The 22,281-nt window shown below is 44.4% G+C and overlaps 1 long non-coding RNA gene across 1 annotated transcript in view; it reads right to left on the bottom strand.

Moving 5' to 3' along the window:
- Positions 1-419: 419 nt before the first annotated feature.
- The window catches only part of LOC117874586, a 92,381-nt gene continuing 70,519 nt past the window's right edge, over positions 420-22,281 (bottom strand). Inside the window, exons 3-4 of the long non-coding RNA XR_004645033.1 lie at positions 16,139-16,224; positions 420-518 (exon numbers count right to left, since the gene is read on the bottom strand). This is a non-coding gene — a long non-coding RNA (uncharacterized LOC117874586). The remainder of the gene's footprint in view (positions 519-16,138; positions 16,225-22,281) is intronic.

Genomic DNA, 22,281 nt, shown 5'->3' with positions numbered 1-22,281 from the left:
TGCAGAGACACCTACACTGAGCCCCACTGATAGAAGAGTGAGGGGACGGTTGGCAGGGCATTCTCTGGGACGGCCCCTCAACTTTGGAAGTTACTGCTCCCCTCCCCTTGGTCTGTCACAACCTGAGTTCATTGACCTTCATTTGTTTCCTTAGCTGTGAGGGAACAAGAAGCCTCTCGTGGGAGATTTTGATGCCAGACCATTGTTAGCTGCTGGGAATTGTTGTCTAATGGATGAAGGGATTAAGTGGAGTTGTCTATTATGTAATTCACTATATCAGACATCGTCAGGAGAGCCTAGAGCAAGAGACAGAAACTCCTTTTAGGGCAGAAATCAAAATAAATAAATGCTAAGGGCCAGATCCTCAACCAATGTAAGACAGTGTAGCAGCCTAATGGAATGGTGCCCGTTTTCCTCACCTGAGGAGCCAGCCCTTCATTCCAGACATTGCCGGTGGGGATGACCCTTTGTCCAGGATGCTCCGAGTAAAGTTTAGCAGCAAAAGTCCGTCTGACCTCCTAAAACCATAAACCACAGATGGAACAGGTTAGATTTAGGGGGTTTTCTTTATGTAACCCAACAAAAGGGGGGGAATCACACACACAGACACACACACACACACACACACACACACACACAAAACAATCCCTCTTTCTTTTGATTCAAGGGGAAGCAAGTCCCAGCATTGTAACGTCAAAGATTAAATAACGAGAAAACGCCAGGGCATGCTGCCGTGCATACATTAGACCTGTGTAAAAAATGTGAAGTGCACACCTGCAGGGATGTAAACATTGTAGGGCATGCAGGAGTCACATTGAGGATTTCATTAATTCTTCCTTGCAGCCCAGTATTCTTGCACGCATACACACAGAGGTCTGTTTAGAATCCACCAGCCAGGACTTTGCTCATCCCCACTTGCCCACTCCATGGTGCTAAGGAACCCTGAGTACTGAAAGTCCCTTGTTTTGTGCTGGCCAGCAGTAGCCCTGTGCTAGTGACATAGATGAGAGAGAGAAGGTCATCTTTTATCCTGTTGGTGAAAGAGACAAGGTTTCGAGTGCCACAGAGCTCTTCTTCAGATCTGTGGAACTCAAAAGAGTGGCTCTTTCACCAGCAGAAGTTGATCCAAGAAAGTACTTCATCTACACTGTCTCTCTCATATCCTGCGACCAACATGGCTACAGCCGCACTGCAAACAACTAGTGATATATATGAGATCTCTGAACATGGAGGTATCTGCTTACATGCACAGAGAGGATAAGGATTGCCATCTGACTATCTCCGGCCTGCTACTCGCATTGATTTAGTGCCCAGATACCATTGTGACCGGAGACTTCATAAATACCTTGCTGCACAGATCTAGTTGTACAGTGGGCAACAGTGACAGTGCCTTCCAAGCCAATGTTTTTCTGCAGAGTAGAGAGGCCAAATTACTCTCTGCAAATAATTTAGCTGATTAATTTAGCTCTTTGTTCTGCTCACAAATAACTGTTGATTTTTGCAAGAAGTATTCACGATTCTATGACCAGATAATGCTGGGTTTACAAATTTCAGTGGTATTTAAGCTATTACCTCCCTTAGGCTCTGTTGAAAATCCCTGCCTGTGTGAACACATTTCAGGCTCTGGGTTGGTTTATGACCTGTTTGCTTTGACTGTGTGTTATTGATCACTCATGGTGTGTGACAGTGACCCGAGTGGCATGATATTGTGAGATCTTTGGGCAGGGACTGTGTCTGTAGACAGCATCTGGTGCATTGTGGGAGCTACCATTACATAAATAGTCCAGTTATTCTTCCTGTCTCCTCTTCATTGCTCCTGTATAATGGAGCCAGTGCAGAATGGCTGCTGCCATCTAGCCCAAGGCAGAGGTTGTTGAGTTCAGCTTCACCCTCTGAACAACATAAACTGCTTGTAAAAATGCTGTGAGATACCTCTGGAGGGAAGGTTCTTTATGAAGATAAGGTATTCAGCCTTTTACAAAACCACCACTTGCTTATTTGCTTTGGGTTCTTGTGACATTGCACTCCATATGCTTTATGGAAATATGCTTATGAATATGACATAACTGGAATATGCTTTATGCTAAATACCTCTTGTATGGTGTCATTAGAAAGCCTGTAATCTGCTAAGTGTGTTCATCCTATTTGTTGGCATGTATTATTTCTATATCTGGAGTTAGGAGAATAAGATATAAACTTGTATCACCGATGTAAACATATTAAGTGGAGGTCATTAAGGGTGCTCCAGAAACAATCAATTGTAAAAGTCTAAAGTCCTTAGTTACTTGAAAGCCTTCCAGTGTACATGTGGGCCAGCCCATGGGGAATGGAGACTAGGGGTTTTACAGTGACATGTGACCATGTCATCTGATAATGAAATCCATCTTAAATCTGGTACTTTTCCATTTAGAAGGAGGGGTGGGGACCCAGAGAGAAAAAAGATTCCCGCCTTGTGCCAAAGCTATAAAAGGGGGTGGAGCAGGACAAAAGGCACAGCCAGTCATGAGAAAACCCCTGCTTACCGCCTGAGATGTCTGCTGGATCTAACAAAGACTGTACCAGGGGAAAGGAGGAGCCTAGTCTGTGAGAGAAGCTCATTGGAACATCTCTGAGGGTGAGATATTACCTGTATTCAGTTTCTTAATGTATTAGGTTTAGACTTGTGTGTTTTGTTTTATTTTGCTTTGTGACTTGCTTTGTTCTGGCTGTTATTACTTGAAACCATTTAAATCCTACTTTTTTATACTAAATAAAATCACTTTTGTTTATTAATAAACCCAGAGTAAGTGATTAATACCTGGTGGAGCAAACAGCTGTGCATATCTCTCTATCAGTGATATAGAGGGTGAACAATTTACAAATTTACCCTGTATAAGCGTTATTCAGAGTAAAACGCATTTATTTGGGGTTCGGATCCCACTGGGAGCTGGATGTCTGGGTGCTGGAGACAGGTAACCTGCTGAGCTGTTTTTAGGTAAAGTCTGCAGCATTGGGGGAGTGGTTCAGACCCTGGGGCTGTGTTGCAGCCAGCTAGCCTGTCTGGCTCAACAAGGCAGGGTTCTGGAGTTCCAAGCTGGCAGGGAAAACGGGCTCAGAGGTAATTTCAGCACATCAGGTGACAGTCCCAAGCGGGTCTCTGTGACCAAACCCATCGCAGTTGGGTTCTAAACACCCAAACCAAATTACTGAAGCAGGTAATCTCTCAAAGCCTGTTGCCACATGTACCATAAATGGAGACATTTTGCTGCCTGTGCTTCTCCATCAAAAAACCAGCTGAAGATTTTAGCTTCTTCCTACCACTTCAGATGTCAGGCAGAGGGAGCCCTTCTTGTCTCGCATGACTTTGTCCGGATAATGCCCTTCCCCTGGAGAAAGTCACAGGATAATTCCAAACTCTTTCCCTCCCTGATGCTTGAAGGAACTCTGGATTCAATCCCTCAATCCCCACTTGGGCAAAACACCATTTAAAATCACTGAGGGTATGTCTACACTGCAATAAAACACTCACTGCTGGCCCTTGTCAGCTGACTTGGGCTTGGGCTGTGGGGCTATAAAATTGCAGTGTAGATATTCGGGCTTGGATTGGAGCCCAAGCTCTGGGACCCGCCCCCCCCTCACAGCATTAATGATCTGGATGATGGGATGAATTGCATTCTCAGCAAGTTTGCAGATGACACTAAACTGGGAGGAGTGGTAGATACGCTGGAGGGTAAGGATAGGATACAGAGGGACCTAGACAAATTAGAGGATTGGGCCAAAAAAACCTGATGAGGTTCAACAAGGACAAGTGCAGAGTCCTGCGCTTAGGACGGAAGAATCCCATGCACTGCTACAGACTAGGGACCGAATGGCTAGGCAGCAGTTCTGCAGAAAAGGACCTGGGGTTACAGTGGACGAGAAGCTGGATATGAGGCAACAGTGTGCCCTTGTTGCCAAGAAGGCTAACGGCATTTGGGGCTCTATAAGTAGGGGCATTGCCAGCAGGTCAAGGGACGTAATCATTCCCCTCTATTCAACATTGGTGAGGCCTCATCTGGAGTACTGTGTCCAGTTTTGGGCCCCACACTACAAGGAGGATGTGGAAAAATTGGAAAGAGTCCAGCAGAAGGCAACAAAAATGATTAGGGGGCTGGAACACATGACATATGAGGAGAGGCTGAGGGAACTGGGATTTTTTAGTCTGCAGAAGAGAAGAATGAGGGGGGATTTGATAGCTGCTGTCAACTACCTGAAAGGAGGTTCCAAAGAGGATGGATCTAGACTGTTCTTAGTGGTACCAGATGCCAGAACAAGGAGAAATGGTCTCAAGTTGGGGGAGGTTTAGATTGGATATTAGGAAAAACTTTTTCACTAGGAAGGTGGTGAAGCACTGGAATGGGTTACCTAGGGAGGTGGTGGAATCTCCTTCCTTAGAGGTTTTTAAGGTCAGCTTGACAAAACCCTGGCTGGGATGATTTAGTTGGGAATTGGTCCTGCTTTGAGCAGTGGGTTGGACTAGATGACCTCCTGAAGTCCCTTCCAATCCTGATATCCTATGATTCTATGATCTCTGAACATCTACACTGCAGTTTTACAGCCCTCCAGCCCAAGTCCGCTGAGCCTAGGCCAGTCCCAGGTGTTTTATTGCATTGTAGATATACCCTGAGGAATTCTGCCTGAGTAAAGGACACCAGATCTGGCCCCTCTGTCAAGATCATTGTTCTCCAAGAAGATTGTGGGCTGGGGTTCTGAACACACTGCCACCAACACATGTACGTGTCAGGGGCTGGGACATACCCAAACAATGGAGAAACATATTCAACCTGCATCCAGCAAAGAACTTCTTATCGTAACTGTCAAGATACTGGTAGCTGGGGTATTTCCTGTATAAGGGGGGAGGGAGGTATTCTTGCTTGACTGAAGAAAAACAGAGCCAGAGAAACCAGTGCTTGGCTTAGACTCAGATGTCTCACTACCTCCATTCATGCAACAGCTGTATTTTCAAAAAACTCCTCAAATGGACCATGATGAAACTGGGGGGGGATGAAGGAGAGGGGAGTTTGATCATTGCAGTTCAGATCCCAGCAAACCAACATCAAATGTGCCATACGGTGGTGTTGGAGTCCTGTTACCCAGGCTATGTGACTGAGGAGCTCCTCGAATATTCTGGTGACATTGTCATGCTAAGTCAAATAGAAGTCAGAATCTGCCATCTGCCTGCAGTGGCGCTGGAACATTTTTTACAGTGAGGGTGCTGAAAGCCAGTGGTCCCCACCCAAAACTTTTTACCTCACTCCCCCCTTACTCCTGTCCATGCCCACCCCACCCCCCCCACAGCTGGGGTTAGGAACGGGACCCCACATGCAGGGACAGAGAAGAGCCCCGGTGCAGGGCCAGCAGCAACCGGGACCCTGTGTGTGGACTCCACGTGTGGGGCCATGAACAGAGCCCCTGGGTGCGGGGCCAGCAGCAGCTGGGACCCTGCATGCAGTGTAGTAGGCGGGAGCCCGCACAAAAACTTGAGGGTGCTGCAGCACCCCTGCCCCCATAGTTCCTACGCCTATATCTGCCTGGAAAATATTTCAAGGCCAAGAATTTGGGGGGCAGTGTGGTCTAGTGTAATGTTTGTCAATCTTTTTGATACCATGGACCGGCTTGCTGCCTTCCTAAACTGCATCAGGGAGATCTCAGGGACCAGCGTCGGTCCACAGACCAGTCGTTGAGAAACACTGGTCTAGTGGATAGGGCCCTATACTGGGAGTCAGACTTTGGTTCTATTTCTGGCTCTACCCCGACCAGCTGTGTGACCTTTGGCAAGTCACTCCAATTTATGTGTCTCAGTTTCCCCATTCACCCTTCCTCTCTCTTGTTTATTTTTTATTATAAACTCTTCAGGGCAGGGACTGTTGCTATGATGCCAGGAGGCGCCCCTCTTCCCTCTGCTCTCCCCATTTTGCTACTAGTTAGTAAGATGACTTGAGTGGAAAGTCTCTGTCTGCTGGCGATCAATACCCCTGAAAGGAGACCATACCCCTCAAAGGGAGAGGCAGCCATTTCCCAAGGTGGCAGCCATCTTAACTGGAAGAGAAGCAGCATTGCTGCCAGACACTGTTTCAGATGAGCACAAAAATCTTCTCTGGTATTTGTTCTCCCTGTGACTGTCCCAGGGCAGCTGCAGTTAGATAGCTGGCTGCGAGTGCAATCTGATCTCTTATGCCACCTTTCCTGATACCCAAGATTAGGATGCCTTGAAGCTGGAAGGAGTGTCAGCGGGGGAAGAGTGGGGCCAGGGATCTCTGCCTGCAGCTATGCTCAGCTGATGAACAAGCCTTTGAGGGCCATTGCCAGCTGGCGTACGTTAGTGTAGTCTGCCCTGGGGCTGTGCAGAGTAGCCATATTTGCTTCTCTAATGGCTCCCCCTCTGCCTCTCTACATGTAAACTCAGCCAAGCCGAGATCTAGCCCTGTGTCTTCCTACTCTCCATGGAACAGCCCAATCTCCGGGAATCATTGCAGCCCATTGCAAGAAGGAACAGGGTCAAACCAATTGAATAGTGGCTAAAGAGGAACTCAGGGAGGGAATGTTTCCATTAGAACAGTTCATCTCTCTTTTCACAGTTCATCAAAAGCAGGCCTACTTCATACACAGATAGGCCTTACTGGTGATGGATACTGTACGTGTGTGATGATTAGAACAACCCTCCACTCGTAGCAATGATCAAAGGCAAGTAAAACAATCAGCCAGACCTTCACTAAGATGTAATATTAACTCCCCAAACACCTCATTTAATTATGTAATTTGGATCAAAATCCCAAGGCCAGGTTGTTGTGTTTTAAATTATGTACTCTGAGGCCTTCCCCTAGATAGCAGAAAAAGACTTCTGGAAAGAAAAGTAGTATTAAAAGCACATTTACCAAAAATAGCCATTTAATCTTGGCTAGTAATTGTGCAAATCCTCCTGTTGCTCTTGAAAAATCGATGTCTGACTCACACCACTCAACTCTCACCACACTGCTGCTGCCTCACGTGGAGGACGCTGCAGAAAAAGTCCTGGTTTTGTGATGCCAGCTTCTCATTGATGCAATAGCTTTGATGTCACCAATTCTACCCTATGATTTCACTGCAAGGCTCAAGGACCTGCTCCAAAGCCCATTAAAGCCATGGAGTCTCTCCATTGAATTCAGTGGGTTTGGGACAGATGCCAAATAAGGAAAAGATGGGATGTGAAGGACAAAGGCAAGGGTGTGAGGGGCAAGGGACAAGACTTTAAAAAGAGAGTACTGATTTTTGGATTCCTCGATGTTTGGGCATCTAATATGAGATAACTTGAAGGCAATTGATTTTCAGAAGGGGTATGCTGAGCACTTCTTGAAAATCAGACCCTTTAAAATCTCTGTAGTTGGGGAATCAAAAAATCAAGACACCCAAAATCACTAGCCACTAATCCTGGCCTAAACTTTGATGTGCAAGAGCTTCACTTATTAGCAAAGAGGACAACAGGAGGGGAACTGAAAATGACATAAAAGGCGAATGAACTTACATTTGATATGACTTTTTTTTTTAAATTTTGTCCAAGTATGAACGTTCCCGCTCATTAAAACAAATAAACGCCAGCCATTCTCCTTAGCACTGGTATTTTACAGCAAATAGGCATCATTTCCTACAGAGCAATGGGATGGCATTCAGTACAAATTCAATCTTCCAGAACACAAGTAATCCCACTTCAGAGGAATTGTCTGAGATCCTACAGAACAGAAAACTGCTGGTGTTTTGACCATGTCTGGTCCAAACTCTGCAAAACCATTGTTTAAAGAGCTGATGCAGAGGCAATGAAAAGCATAAATTTGCTGGTCTTGGACTCATCTGTTCACATAACAGGTACAAGGCTGGTGCCTCACCAATGTCCGTGAGCCTTGGCCACCAGTAGGACTCAGAATGCCCATTCAATCCTGACCTTCTCTAATGAGACTGCTAAGAAGGCTGTTAGTACCGTGTTGCATGGTAGTTTTTGAGATATGGATGCCTACTCCCCAGAAACTGGACTGAGCCCATCGACTCATTTCACATGGGTCACCAAACATTCCTCATGCATTCGACGTCCATAGTTGTCCCACAATAACCACCTTCATCCTCTGATAAGAGTAACTAGATAACACAGGGGAAACGATAAAACAAAAAAAACCTGGAGAGTCACTCCTCTCCCCGGGCCTGATATCAACATGTTCTGGAGATGGGGCCCAGAAAGCAAAGATCAGTGCTGCTTAGACTCTTCATTGACTTTGATAATTTTGGTAAGGATTTCAGAAGCCAGCCTGACAAACATGGCATAAATTCCTAAACAAAAGGAGAGACATTTGCTTACTAACAGTCTAGGTCATGTGTGATCAAGTGACCTAGCAGCGAAACCCTCCATATCTCACTACCAATTTCCTGAGGCTACGTCTTCACTATGGGGCGGGGATCGATTTAAGATACGCAAATTCAGTTACGCGAATAGCGTAGCTGAATTCGACGTATCCGAGCCAACTTACCCCGCTGTGAGGACGGCGGCAAATCGACCTCTGTGGCTCCCCTGTCAACGGCGCTTACTCCTACCTGCGCTGGTGGAGTACAAGCATCGATTCGGGGATCGATTGTCGCGCCCTGACGAGAAGCGATAATTCAATCCCCAAGAGATCAATTTCTACCCGCCGATTCAGGCAGGTAGTGACGACGTAGCCTGAGTCATTCAACCAATAGTAATTTCCCTTTTTCCCCCTCTTCTTTTTACTTTTAGAAAGAACCCACAACATGAATCTTGCCATGGTGTATTATCCACCTATTCTGTGCGTGCAAAGCCTCCACTGAAATCATCAGACATCTGAATGAAACCTGCCCCAGTGCTGCCTGGCATGAACAGCCCACTTCAGCATTTCTCTACCCAGACATCAGACACAATAAAAAGGGCAGAGGATTTCAGGGAAAGGAGCACTAGGAATTACTAGGCCAGAGGTTCAACTAGTGTAATTGGGTAGCTCCACTGATATCAATGGAGCCATGTCCTTTTATGCTAGCTAAGGATTTGGTCTATTTTTTAAAGTGCATTTGGCAAGCAAGTTAAATCCACGACTATGCATGCTACTGACATAGGATGTTAGGAAACTGCATGTGGAGACTCTCTTTCATTCTTTCTTTATCCAAGAGGTAGATTTGACTTCAAAAAGATGAACCCCAGAGGCCTCCTTGCAAAATCTAGATGCATTTTTCATGCACCCGTGTGCAAAATAAGGAGGGGGAAGGGAGTGAGACAACAAACCAAACCTGCATTTATGTTTTACTGAGTAAAATAATTATAGTTTAGTTTTCCCGGTGCTGAGTTCCAAATTGCTTGCAGCATGTCGGTAAAAATAGCTCTGTGATCTAAATAATGGGTGGTTAAAAATAAACCACCTATGTTGTTTGCCCAGGTGACTTACCTGCTTTCAGAGGTTTATGTAATTAGGTCATTTCTAAGAATATATATTTTTAAGCCACCATACAGCAATATTTGGTTGTTTTCTAGTTACTACACTGAGAACACATCAGCTGCCTCTAGCACTTAAAGATTGGGATCTGTAGCGAGGCACAGCTGGGCCCCTCTTGCTTCTGCCCCCTCGCAAAACCAATCCGGGATGCCTCCGGTCAATGCAATCACCCATGTATTTTATTTATAGCTCTTTCACACCACCTGCTTACTATCTACATATAGGATATTACAGCCAGACTTCACCAGCAACAGACCAGAGCCACCAGTCCCTCTCAGCCTCTGGCCTTTCTCTACCCCTTCTGGCTGCCTTCCTCCCTTCCAGCCTTATAGCCCCTGGTTAATTGGGCTGGCAGCTGTTTCTAGTTGCCAAGCAGGAAGGGCTATTCAGCCAGCCCCAATCCATTCCCCTTGCTTGGGGCTGGGGTGGCAGGGGGCTGATTAAGCACTTTGTGCCCAACACCCTGTCACAGGGTCAGAGTCTGCATATCAGATCTGTGTATTCTGGGTTTTTCTAAAGTAAATATTACCATGGCATCTACCCACTCTGCATGCTTACTAACGTGAGTATTCAAACCCTGCTCACCCCGTGCCCTGGGGGTGAAATTCACCTTCATGCAGAGGGCTAGCATGAGTCCCAAGCACCATTTAAGCCCAACTACACAGGGAAGAATTTCACCCATGAGTAGTCCCCACTGAAGTCAATGAAAACCTTACTTACATAAGTAAAATAAGTAGGCTTTAGTCCTTAATCTGTTAGTTTGTAATTCTAGGTGGGAATAGGGTAAATTTCTGAGTCTAGGAACTCCCATGCTAGGATTCTATGCCCATCTATAGTTTCCTTCCACTGATCAAGCAAAACTGGATAATGATGATGAATGATGGTGACATTTGTGGACAGATATTGCCTCCTTCCTACTAATGACACCCATGGAAGCCCACTCCATGGATTGGTGCATTCTCGTGGGTATTGTGAGGCTGGATAAATAGACAGCAAATTAGGCATGGATTTGCAATGCAACATATATAACTAAATAAACGCAATGCAATTTTGGGGCTGTATATGCCAAGATAACAGGATGCAAGCATATCAACAAACATCATACCTGGAGAATCTGACCAGTTCTGCATTGGCCTCTAAGGTAGTGATGAACAAATGGATATACAGTGTCCATTAGGAAGTTTAGGCTTGCAATTAGACACAAGTTTCTAGCTACCAGAGGAGTGAAGTCCTGGAACAGCCTCCCAAGGGGAATAGTGGGAGCAAAAAACCTAACTTGTTTCAAGACTGAGCCCAGGTCTACACTAGCAGGGGGGGGTTGACCTAAGATATGCAACTTCAGCTACGCAAATAGCGTAGTGAAGTCAGCATATCTTAGGTCGACTTACCTGGCAGTGAGGACAGCGGCGAGTCAACCGCTGCCGCTCCCCCGTCGACTCCGCTTCCGCCTCTCGTGAGCTGGAGTTCCGGAGTCGACGAGGAGCGCGATCGGGGATCGATTTTATCGCGTCTACACTAGATGTGATAAATCGACCCCCGATAGATCGATCACTACCCGCCGATCCGGCAGGTAGTGAAGACCTGCCCTGAGCTTAATAAATTTATAGAAGGGATGGTATGATGAGGTTGCCTACAATGACATATGGTCCATCCACATCTACTAATATTTAATAGTATTTCCAAATATTTCCAATGGCCGGAGATGGGCCACAACCTGGGGAGGGCTCTGAGTTACTAGAGAGAATTCTTTTCCAGGTGTCCGGCTGGTGGGTCTGGCCTGCATGTTCAGGGTCTAACTCAGGGGTTCTCAAACTCTCAGGGGGTCGTGAGGTTATTACATGGGGGGTCACAAGCTGTCAGCCTCCACCCCAAACTCTGCTTTGCCTCCAGCATTTATAATGGTGTTAAATATGTTAAAAAGTGTTTTTAATTTATAAGCGGGGTCGCACTCTGAGTCTTGCTATGTGAAAGGGATCACCAGTACAAAAGTTTGAGAACCACTGCTCTAACTGATCACCATACTCGGGGTCAGGAAGGAATTTCCCACCAGGTCAGATTGCCAGAGACCATGGAGGGTTTTCGCCTTCCTCTGCAGTGTGGTGCATGGGTCATTTGCTGGTTTGATCTAGAATAAATGGTGGATTCTCAGTAATGTGAAGTTTTTAAATCAAGATTGGAGGACGTCAGTAACTCAGCCAGTGGTTAGGGGCCTGTCACAGGGATGGGTGAGCGAGGTTCTGTGGCCTGCGATGTGCAGGAGCTCAGACTGGATGATCACGATGGTCTTTTCTGGCTTAAAGTCTCTGAATCTATGGCTGACTATTATAGGTCTTTTCTCTCTTTTTCATTTAATTCAGGGGGGAGTTGGCAAGGACCAGACCCTTGTTGCCTGGTAGGGGTGAAGTCCTAAATTTTCAAAAGTGATTAGTGAATTGAGTGCCTCAGTTTTTCACTGCCCAACTTGAGACACTTTAAAAAGACCTGATTTGCGGAAAGCAGGTACTCAACACTTCCTGGAAATCAGGCCCATTTAGTGTGTCTCAAAAGCTAGGCACCCAAAATCATTGAACCTCTTTTGAAAATGTAGGCCAGAGAATGGGTGACTCTGTGTAATCTGTCTAGATTCATATAATGGGAATAATGACTCCTGTTGAACCCGATGCTCCCTGTGGAAATGGCTAAACGAGAGCTATACCAGGAAGGGACGCATTCAGCTCCTCTCCCCCTCTGGCCTAGCCTCTGGCAGGATCATTCATTTCTATTTATTCGTCGTCGTATTGTCCATCTTGTCTCATTTGCGTGATGGATGAGTATGAAAAGACCTGAACTCAATTCCAAGCCCTCAATAAAAATATGATTAACATCATTCACCTTCCACAGCACAGCTCCAGCTGCTCCTCTGTGTGAGACACTCACATGAATAATAATATTCACAGTTACACTAGCTAGATTTAATATTTATAAGGGATATTAACCCTACTGCTTCAGGGCACAAGCCACTGCCAACTGCCTGGCATTAGAAAGAAGATTCCCTTATGAGCAGGTTACTCCATAATTACCCAGTATGGAGGGTTCTTGCAACATCCTCAGAAGCATCCGGTTTACCCCCTCCCCCTCTGTTGCTTTTGCCTCTTTCCTCCCTCTTGTATTCTTTTCCAATCAACTTTCATCTCTCTGTGCTGCAGACCCTTGTCTAGACCATTCTTCCCTTTCTCAAGCTGACTTCCCTTCCCAGTGTCCTGCCTGCTGTCTCCCTCCTCCAGGTTATCCTGTTCCATCTCCTGTCACTTTTTGTCCTCCTCTGCCACCCTTTCCTATATGCAGTGTTGTTGTAGCTGTGTCAGTCCCCTGGGATATTAGAGAGACAAGGTGGGTGAGGTGATATCTTTTATTGGACCAAGTTCTGTTGGTGAGAGAGACAAGCCTGCGAGCGTACCTGGAGCTCTCCTTCAGGTCTTGTCCTTTTGCCTCTATGGGACATCTCCCACCCAGTCCCTTCTCTCTCTCCCTGCCTGTCTTCGTTCCCTGTCCCCTGGGTTCCATTTCTCCCCTAACCAAAGTGAAATCTGCTTTTCGAATGCCAGGCACTAGGGAAATGATGGAAATCATGCCCTGGTTCCGTGACAGGAATTGCACATGTAGTCAGAGCTAAACTTCATGGAGTTGTGCCCCCTGGCCAATTACATTTTGGGCACCCGCAACCCATAGCCAAACCATATGATCCTTCACTGCACGTAAAGGACTGTGGCAGGTGGCCTGAGTAGCAGATTATGCCTCAGCCTTCCCTATATACATGTAATTTGGCAGACACACTAGTACTCCTCCCTCATCATAGGTTAACTCAATGAGTAGATTGAACTCCACAGTGGCAACCTCCCCATCCTCGACTTGTCATATGCCCTCTTAAAATGCCAGCTTTCCTGGCCTTCATCCATGTGGTCAGGTCTACCCCCTCAGTAACAGCTGTTTTAAAGAATTTAGTTACCACTTTGACCCCCTGAACTAAAAAGATTAATCACCTGATAGTCCTGCCACACTACTTTTCCTTCTCTTTCTGCCCACCACCTCCAAAACACTACTAGTGCCTCTTTTCTATAGAAGTCAGTTGTGGCCACTGTCAGAGACAGACAGGATACGAAACCAGATGTTCCTCAGGGCTGATCCAGTCTGGATCCCTTAGTTATTTTAAATGTGTCAACCCTAGTTTAGACGAGACAAATCAGACTGTATTTCACTATTTGGATCTGGGTCCAGAGCTGGATTTTGAGTGCAAGGTTTTTGGATCCGCGGTTTCGGTTCAATCCATTGTAAAGCCTGGAGCCAGCTGCAAATTCAGATCCCAGTTCAGATTCTGCAACATGCCCCAGCCTCCCAAAACATTCAGGCTTGTTGGGATTGGGAGTTTTGACTGCAGCCGATTGCTACTTTTCAAGTGTGCGAAGGGTGACGAGGGTCTTCCCCCTCAGCTGCACAGTTAGTTCCGAGGTGCTCAGATACAAGGGGCATGGGTAGGAAAGGGGCGGGAGAGAGAATGACTGGAACAGGAGGAAAGGATCCATTGGCCAGTGCTCCAAGTTAACCCAGTCCTGTGATGCTAGAGTGTTCTAATGCTAGAGACGGAGGACACAACACTCCTCATTCCCTGGTGCACTGTAGGAGGCACAGAGAGATCTGGGTGATCTGCTGAGAAATACTGTAGCCAGAAGTTACACAACAGTATTTCATTTGGGCATGTATAGTCCAGAGGCCCTGAGACTAGGCCGCCTCTCAGGACGCGACGTTCCCATTTCAAGGCAGGGGACATGATAATGAATATTAAACAAAGAAAACGTGTCCATGTCCAGTGCATCAGAACACATACAATATTTCTAAAACCATAAAGCCTGTGGCTTCTGTCAAGATTGGCCTCTATCTGCTCCTATCTTGCCCGTTTTCCTTCTCCTTAATCTTTCCCTTGCCACAAGCAGGAGAATGTAACAAAGCAGACAGGGCACTTATGTCAGGGCCCATGTATTTTAACTATCTCATTTTTGCTTCTTTTTTCCCCCCACACCCGCCCATAACAATGATTAGCTATAGCCACAAAATGAAATAGCTGCTGGTCCAAGTGGCAGCCTTCTGTATATTTGCGATGTGCAATGAGGTCTTGTAGTAAGCCTGGTAGATTATATGATCATATACCACAGTGATGGGTGCTCTGTAATGACCTGTTCCAAAGCCCTTTAATGGCAATAAAATCTTTCCATTAGCTTTGAGGGGCTTTGGATCAGGCAATAAATTACAAAACTTAGCAAGGTATGTAGATTGAAACAATCAATATCTACAGTGTCTATGATAGGTAGATAAGATGGAGACCCACCATCTAAACCTGGCCACCATCTCATCTGACTGAACCAGGATTAATGGTTAGTGGCAGAAGTTAGGGGCAGGAATGACCGTGAAGCATTTTATATCACTGCCCATCTGCTTCCGCTGAGCAAAAGTTCCAGAGATCCTTCAACATGCACTTCCACTGCCCTGCAATAACTTATCATTTAGTTCTACGGGAAGATTGAGAGCACATATGTAAAGTAACACACATAAGCTAATGATGCTTTTCTGCAGCAAGCCCTCCTGATTCATTTAAACATAATCCCTGAAATCTCAGGAGGTTGTAGTTTGAAATCCTCCCTTGACTAGTTCTCTGTATCTGTAGCCAACAACCCCAGCAGCAACTACCGCCAGTGCTGGGGTTTATTTGTGTGACTCAATGTAGATGAACTTAGTATCCAAGATTACGTGTGTGATCCAAGCTCAGTTCATATCATTGGTACCCAAGGTTACCAGTTCTGACAACATCAGACTAAGGTTACCTGTGTGGCATAACCTGTTCATATTCACAACTGTGAGTGAGAACCTGACTTTCATCCATAAAAACATGTCTCCATCTGAAGAGAACACAGTGTGCAGACACTATCCAGAGAATGAATTTGTCAGACAAAGGTGTTTTAACTTCTGATGTAGCACATGTGCATAGTTTCACATTAAACAAGGATTGCCAGCAACCATCACCAATGCCTTATAAATATTCATGTGTGGTGCAGGCTGGAGCAGAGAGCACAGACTGGCCCGTGCAATTTGCAAGAGTGTTAAATGTTTTAGCATGAATAAGTAGGAAGAAACACAGGCACTCTGCATTAGAGCTGGGAGGGTGCCGTGAAAATATTTGCAATACAGCAGAACCTCAGTTTTATGAACACCAGTCTTACAAACGACCAGTTATACAAAACCATTTTTTCTAACAAATAAAAAAAAAATCACGTAACGAAAGTGATGTCAATGAAGAACAAATCAATGTCCCATCACAACCTTGTGCCTTCAGTGCAATGGAAATCGCTTTGCAGTGGTTTGAAGGACAGGAAGAAAGCTATGCCATGCGCAATACTGCAACTTATGCACTGGGACCCTACTGGAATGATGAGATGTTCAGTTTGATTAACTTTTTGATTTTATGAACTCCTCAGTCCCCAATTAGTTTGTAAAACAGAGGCTGTACTCTATTGAAAAACTTTCCCTGGCCACATTGGGATTCTTTCAAAATGTTTCACAAAAAAAAACCAGAAGAGAGCCGCACCCCACCCCACAATAGTTAATAGCCCAGTGATTAGGGCACTCACCTGGGATGTAAGAGATTCAGATTCATATCCATTCTCTGAATTGAAAAAGTCTCCTCAGCACTGCTTCCGTGCAGGTGGAGAGATACCTAAAGTATTAAAGACAAATGCTTTTCAGCACACAAACTACCATGAGTGGCATAAACCTACAGTTTCATTTGCATATAGCAGCAGAGGTGTGGTTAGTACTGTGAATAAGCCACACTATTGACAAAAAATTGTCTTGACAAATTTTCAGCCGTGGCAATCAGTTCATGTGTTGAAGGCTATTTTCACAATGCAAAAAGCTAGAAAAACTGACTTTTAGAAAAATTAAAAGTTTGAAATTTAGCATCCTTCTCAGAACTCAGGGGCGCCATGAACACCAAAGCTCAGCCTTTGTGGAAACACAACTGTGTGATTTTCCACCATTATGTATAAAAAACAAGCAACATCTGTGGGATGTATAAGAGGATCTTCTATCTTTGCAAAATTGGCTGAAATCTATAAGATTGAGCCATTGCAGAACAAACCAATCTAACATCCACCCAGCTTCTTCCATTCTCCAGGCAGATGGTATTTTCTCTGATCACCAAGAAAAAGCAACAGCCAAAATGAGGTCCCAGAGATCGACGCTCTCACTCTAGGGTCCGAAGCAGATGTGCATCATCTTTATTATAATTGTGGCCCCAATTCAGCAAAGCTCATGCTTAAGTTCCAATCCCTTCATCGGGACCTAAGCACATACTTAAGTGCTTTGTTGAAAGTCCTGAACAAGGCAGCAAGTAATTCCTTGGGGACTGTAGCAAGGGAGGAGAGTCTGTGCTGAAGTTACCTGTTGCAACTACAGTCCTGTGCCTCACTGAACCTGTTGGTAGTATGCCCAAATATGGGAGTTTGATGACTTGAGTGGTCTCTGATATTTTCTTTTATGGGTGGTGTAAGAGTGGGGTTTTTGTTTGTTTTATCCTTGCTCCTTTGAAGTTTTCCGGTCATTGCCTTGCTTGTGATTTCCTGTTTATGTAGTGATATAATCAACCTTTAATAATAAGACATCCATTGTGCTACAACTCTGAGATCCTCTCCAAATGATGCTAGACTGGTTGCAAACAAGCTCAGTCATGACCCGGTAGAAGGCAGGCTACTACTGTACATCTTTAAGAGCTTTTAGATGTTGGGAGCAGCCTGGGGACCAGAACCAGTCACAAAATGGTTTTTGTTTCAGCAAAAAATTTGACACCGTTTTCGTTTGCTTTGAAATTTGACTTCAAACGTTTTCAGGTTTTTGTTGAAAAAATGAAAATCCACAAAACGAAAAATGTTGGCTGAAAATCTATGGCGGGGGGGGGGGGTTGGAATTTTTCAGTTGTCAGTTCCTAAAAACTGACTTTTGTTTCATTTTCTGCAACTGGAAACCAAAAGACTTTTGTTCTTCAACTACCACCTCCCCCAAATAAAAAATTGCGAAAAATTTGTATTTCCTGGAGAAATTTTAGTTTGGTCTAAAAAGCCATTTTTTTTGGTCTAATAAAGGGGGTTAAATGAAAATTTTCAGCCATCTCTATACTCACAACTTCTTTGTGTGCCCTTCTGTGGGGGAGGCTATTTGTTCCTTTTGCTGGCTTTCATGGAAGCTTAATTTGGCAGATGACTTCTGTGCTTCTATGTGATTATGGATCACGTAGCAGCTCACTTTCACCTTGGAGACCTGTGATCTGGCCTATTTAAAACATGAAATGAGATATGGGGGCTCTCATCCTCGCTCATGGTGGTTGGGAGTTACCCACATTTACAAAAAACGTCTTAGTGAATGACTTATTGTGCATGTTCATGCTCTGTATACTTTTAGAACCGGCAATGCTGCCATGCTGGGTGCACTTTAATTGCGAAACCAATGGCACTGATTCATTGAGGGGGAAAGGGTAATTGATAACAAGTATGTTGCACAACACATGTGTATCTGGCTTATGTATTGATGACATAATATCAGACTGGAAAATGAATGTACATGGTGATCTGTACCTCCTACGGTACATAAAATTGGTGATAGGTTTTTTTGTACTTGTTTGTATTATTTGTATTTATGCATTTTCTGTTGACAGTTGGCAGGGGTACAGTGAGCTGAGTCTGTATGCAGTTTTGAACCAGCATGGGACTTATTTGCAAAGGAGGTTGTGAGAGATTTCAGCTTGTGATGACTCGATGCTACGGGGTCCATTAAAACATGTTTGGATGCTTCCAAATAAGGGTTGCATAGGGTCTGAGCTTTCTGAATCCGGTGGAATAGTCTTTAGCCTGAGTGGTGTGCATTTATCGGACTACAGATCACTTTTACTCTCTCATGCACTTTCCAGAAAAATTCCCAACAAGAAAAGCTATGGCACAAATAGTGAAAACTTACAGTGCGTTGACCTAAAATGGCAGCCGTGTCTATCTCATTCCACAGAACATTTGATTATACAGTGCTTGTAAAGCGCTCTGTGATCCCAGGATAACGAGTGCGGCACAAAGCAATGTCTAGTCTCGGTGGGTGAAATTCACCTTTGTGCAGATAGGCAGCACAATGCCTAGCTACCACTTAAGTTCCACTNTACACTGTCACACCACTCAAAAGCCAGGGATGCATTTCACCCTATGTTCTTTTTTTTTTTTTTTTTTTTTTGGCAATGCATTTAGAAAACTGATCCAAAGCAATGTCCCGTGACACTCTTCTGGTACTGAAACTAAGTCAACATCGGCCTCATTACCTCCATAACACTCCACCGATTATGCTACCCAGATTGCTTTGCAAGGAGATTTAAATTATAGACAAAGAACAATAGATTCACCAAATATAAAAGTTTTAAAAGGAGACCTTTGAAGACTCCATCTCTTTATCAGGGCATGGGAAAACAAAGCAGCACAGAGGTTGGAGATATAGGCCATAATATACTGGTTAAGACAGTGTAATTAAATTCAGTGCTACAGATGTCAGTGAGGGAAGCTGTAACAATAAAGTCAGGTCCAGGTGTGGATGAGCTCAAGCAATAAGAATAATAGCAATAATCTTAATTACAAAGGAAGGGGGAAATAAAACAAAGAATTACTGTACACAAGAGAGGAAGCCAGCAGGATAGTTTCTGGACAGAAACCAGTATCTTGTACTGTGTTGTGTTAGGAAATCAATAGCTCTATTAAGCCTGGTTCTTTCGCAATAATAATAAAGTGGATCCTTTTGAGTTCAAATGTCCATCATTTCAGGGTAGGTTTAAAATTCCCTTTCTAAAACTGAAATGATCCAAACGAAAATAGGCTGCTTATTCTGTGAGGCTAAATAAAAGGCATCAGTCCAAATTAATCTCTGGGATGAACCCAGTGAAACTAGTTACACTATAATACTCTTGCAACAATTCCGGGCAAGTTCCTATAATCTGTGTTGGTTGTAGTTTTCCATTCCTCAGCTTCTACCCTAACACAATAACCACAATTCTATGACCTTCTGAACTCATATTTGCTTAAGGTTACTTTAATCTCACTAAACACCACATCAAGCAATACTTAGCACCAAAGGAAGTCATTCCACCTGATGGTTTTTTTCTCTCGGTACTAACTATCCCTGGGGAAAATAGTGTGTTTATGTCATAAATCGTGGGGGCCTGCAATAAATCTCATCATTGCTGAAAGCCGGGCTGAAAGCTACTACTAATTATTACTATTACTAATATTACTATTATTATAACTTTCTATTTATTATTTTCACTCTCCCATCTTTAGCACTCTCTCTGAATCTCAGAAACACCAGGCTAAATCTTGAAGTCTTTAGTCCAAAGTCTCATTGAAGGTAATGGGAGTTGCCTCGGTAGTAGTTGAGTAAAGAAAAAGAAGGACGTTGGGACATGGCCCACCATTTCTGCCTGTTTCCATTTGGCAATCATTGGTCTTTTTCTCCCTGCATTTCCAGGGGAGTTTAAATCAATAGGGGTGTTTCAGGTTACTACCTTGTCTGTGGCCCATTGCTACTGCTGCTGCACTGATGGCATGCAGCTCTGGGAACAGGGTTTGCTATTAGCATGTCTAACATCTGTAATACATGGACTGTATATCCACAGTCCATGATAGTGAGGTAAAATGGGATCCTGAGACACTCATCCTTTTCAGATCCCATGCAGCTGATACTCACTGTCCTCTGAAGCCCCATGCCAGCATCAGGAACAGCGTCCATGGCTCCACCGTCTGGTTCCCCTTTGTGATTTGAGGAGATGTTCCCTGGTGTTCATACAGGTCTGTGGGGCTGGAGAGACTGGATGAGCCGAGTGGCTGGAAGAGAGTTCTCTTGACTAATGGAGCTGATGGCAAGGCAGCCCACAGGGTCAAAGACCCTTCCCCAACTTTCAGGGAAGAGGAGCTCGGGAAAGAGAAATCCCCCAGCTTTATGCGCTGTCCATCACAAACTTTAGTGTGGTCAGCACAGAAGGTCTTACAGCACAGTTGAGGAGAAGTCCTGCTTTCATATGCTACCCTACTCTTAAACAGATACCTTCAAGTGTTCTTCTGGCTCTTGAGAGACATCCTCCTCCGAGCTCTGCTGCACAGGGAAGTGGGCCTGCCTGTCTAATATTTGAGGGCCCTCTTATGTTATACCTGAGCCAGGAAAAGCTGTTTGCCAGGCTGACAAGCTACCCTGTCATGCTAGGACAGAAGAGAACACCCCTTGTTAATTCTGCCTCTTCCATTGCTATCACTTGCAGCAGGTTTTGTTTGCAAGGTGAAACCAAGATTAACCCATACAAGTTCTTGCTACTGTTCTGTGTTTTTTGTTTCTTTTCTTCTTGTTTGTTTGTTTGTTTGTTTGTTTGTTTCTTTGTTTGTTGGGGAAATGATTTTGCAATGTTGTGTTTGGCTGTCAGCTAATTGTTCTTCAGAAAAAACAACACTTTCTATTTTTAATTGGTTAGTCTCTAAGGTGCCACAAGTACTCCTGTTCTTTTTACTTTCTATGTAAGTGTTCTGAGAAATCCTCCCCCCAAATTATAATGTTCTAAGAAAGTCAACTGTCCCAAAGAAAACCCCTTCTCATGGAAATATCCTCAGAAACCCACTCATAGAGTTTGTCATAAGAAATTCCTCTATGGAACATCCCTCTGTTCAGCTGATCTGAGAATCCAGAACAAAAGAATTGACATAAAAGAAAAGATCAATTGTCCATCTGAGCAGATATCCTATCTATGTCCTACAGTGGAAATACGAGATGAAGTTTCTAAGTCCTTCATAATTCACCTAAATATGCAATACTATAGCACAAGGGGAAATTTCTTCCTCTCCTTCAATGTTTGAGCAGCTCATGACCAGAAGCATGGGGTAGCTAGCCCTTGTGAGTCATCCTGTGCTTTGAAGATGTAAGTGCTACATAGTATTTGTGTTAGTGTAGCTGCCGATGCTATTCTTATTCATATAGTAATAAGGGCAGAATCCATTGCTGGAGTTCTACCAAGGATTAATTTGATCCCCCACATCTAATCATTCTTTCAATCTAAACTATTTGCCTCAATAACGTTCTGCAACATTGAGCACTCTACCAGTGTATTATGAACTGCCAGAAAAAGTATTTCCTTCTAGCCTTCTAAAATCTGTTCTCTGTTAACAGTGACTCTCCCCTTCTCCTTGTTTTATGGGAAAGGGAAAATAGACAGTCCTATCTGTGCAGTCCTGTCTACTTCTGTCTCCTCTTCTCTCTTCTAAACTTAAATTGTCCTAGTCATTTTAATTGTTCCTTATATTGACCCCTTCTCCCACTCAAACCTCCAAGCATTTTCATTGCTCGTTAGTAGACATTTCCTGTGTCTGCTCACGCTGTGCCTTTTTAGAGACACTAGTGCTGAGTGCAGGGCATCCCATATGTGGGCATATGATCACTTTACTTATGCGACCCCATGAGGCCTCTCCTTAATGTACACTAACTTGCCGGCTTTCCTGTTGCCTCATTCCCACCACCACTACCTGTTTGTCTCACCCAGACGTTGTAGCTTGTCACAGTCTAGTTTGGGAACCCTTCGGGGCAGGGGATGTCTTTCTACTGTGTATCTGTACAGCACTTAGTACAATAGAGCCCTGGTCCTTGGTTGGTGCCCTTAGACACTACTGCCACACAGTATAATATCGCTATTAATCATCTTAAAAATTGAAATAGC

This window comes from Trachemys scripta, chromosome 3 (assembly GCF_013100865.1).
Source record: "Trachemys scripta elegans isolate TJP31775 chromosome 3, CAS_Tse_1.0, whole genome shotgun sequence".
In the NCBI taxonomy this organism is placed as follows: Eukaryota; Metazoa; Chordata; order Testudines; family Emydidae; genus Trachemys; species Trachemys scripta.
This window is presented reverse-complemented; position numbering and strand designations above follow the sequence as displayed.